Genomic DNA, 2,209 nt, shown 5'->3' on the forward strand with positions numbered 1-2,209 from the left:
TGATTTATAATATAGGTCCACATTGCTGTGCTAGCTAGAGCACCATATGTGCACCATATTATCAACACAATCCAATCATTTTCTTACGTCTTCTTACTAACATACGAATATCGTTTAGCAATTCAAACACTGTTCTCTTAAGCAAAACATTCACTATTACAATTTAGTTCATTTCATTTGGCAATATTAACGAGAGCTTGTTTAACCGATACAGTGATCGTATAAACGGTTTCTCATTGCCACACCAGGAGTTATACTCATTTCAAGTGTACAACACAAACGAATGAGCGCCGAACATACTATACCCAGCTCTACCAATAGAGCAAACCGTATAGTCCGTGCGAATATACTGTATAGTTCAACGATTCTCTTTTGTGCTATATTCGTTTCACGGACTACACTCCCCTTATTTTATATGAGTGCCTCCGGGGATAGGAACAACAGACGTGTATAGTGGCTGACATTTTATTGGGCACTATACACGTTTTCGTCGAACCGTCTAACACCGTTTATATTGGTCGATGAAATGGTGCATGGTGCGGGTGCGAACATTGTAAATGAATAGTGAATTGTGATGAGTGTTAATGTATTCGATTGGCAATGTGTAATGAATGGATTTTTAGTTGTATTTTGTTTGCTAGTAGCTGGGTATGTGTATGTTACTGCTGTATAATGTAACTTTTGTGCATTATGATGCTAGATTATTGACTTCGAACGAAAATGTTCAATGAAATGTGTCCAATCAAATTTCGTTGGTCGCACTTGTCGTTGCTTCGATTAGTTAATGTGCTATGGCTATCCGTTCCATTTATTTATTATTACAGTGCGGTATAGCGGTGTGGCTCCGGCTACACAAATATAATAATTTTTTGTTGCCGATCGTTAAACATGTCTGTGCACAGAAGCAACAAACCGAAATATTTCGGTATTCCACACACGTTTTGTGTGCATTAGATTGCTAGATTATTGACTTCGAGCGTAAATGTTCAGTGAAATGTGTCCAATCAAATTTCGTTGGTCGCACTTGTTGTTACTTTGATGTGCTACGGCTATCCGTTTCATTTATTTATTATTACCGTGCGGTGTAGCGGTATGGCTCCGGCTACACACATATAATATTTCGGTATTCCGTTCGTTCGGCACCTTACACCAAGAATTTTATATTATTGCATGAATGGGCCCGAAGCGCATTCATATGCTTTAGCACAAGCAATGTTACAACCATATCTCGGACGCTGTAGCAAGCGACAACAACGACAAACATCGAGAACTTGGAAAATAAATGTGTTTTATATAGAGTTTATTATAATTTATTATGGCAAGTGTGCAACGACGACTTATATTTCTGTGAGAAATTTGAAAAAATATAAGTTATTGTATGAATGCGCGCCGCAGCACATTCATATTGCTTTAACAGCAGCAACGACCACAACATTTCTCCTGACGGAGTAGCAAGCACTTCTTCTTCTTCTTCTTTTTCAGCCTGTTTCTATCCACTGCTGGATGTAGGCCTCTCCAACTTCTTTCCATTTCGTACGATCCATTGCCATTTGCTGCCAGTTTGTACCTGCAATATTCTTAATTCCGTTTGTCCATCTCTCTGGTGGTCTACCTATAGCTCGTCTTTTATATGGTCGCCAGTTCATGATCTTTTTGGTCCAACGTTCGTCTGTCCTTCTTGCAATATGTCCCGCCCAGCTCCATTTCAGAGATGCTATTCTTTCCATGACATCAACGACCCTGGTTTGTTGTCGAATCCATTTATTCGTCATTCTGTCTCTGAGTGTTATTCCGAGCATACTCCGTTCCATGGCTCTTTGTGTCACTCTCAATTTATCTTCGGATGCTTTTGTTAAAGTTAACGTTTCCGCTCCATAAGTGAGCACTGGAAGGACACAAGTGTCGAAAACTTTGCGTTTCAGACTATTATTCATTTTGCTTTTGAAAATTAGTCTGAGTTTTCCGAACGCTGCCCATGCAAGACCAATCCTACGTCTTATTTCTGCAGTTTGGTTGTCCAGACCTAACTTCAGTTTATGTCCTAGATATACATAGCTGTCGACTCGTTCAATGACAGTGTCACCAATTTTGATTTCTCTATCGTCCCCGATGTTGGTCATGACTTTTGTTTTCGATAAGTTCATCTTGAGGCCAACTTTGCTCGCCTCTTCACTTAACTGTTGTAGCATAAGCTGAGCCTGACCTAGAT

This window comes from Bradysia coprophila (genome assembly GCF_014529535.1).
Source record: "Bradysia coprophila strain Holo2 chromosome X unlocalized genomic scaffold, BU_Bcop_v1 contig_21, whole genome shotgun sequence".
Taxonomy (NCBI): domain Eukaryota; kingdom Metazoa; phylum Arthropoda; class Insecta; order Diptera; family Sciaridae; genus Bradysia; species Bradysia coprophila.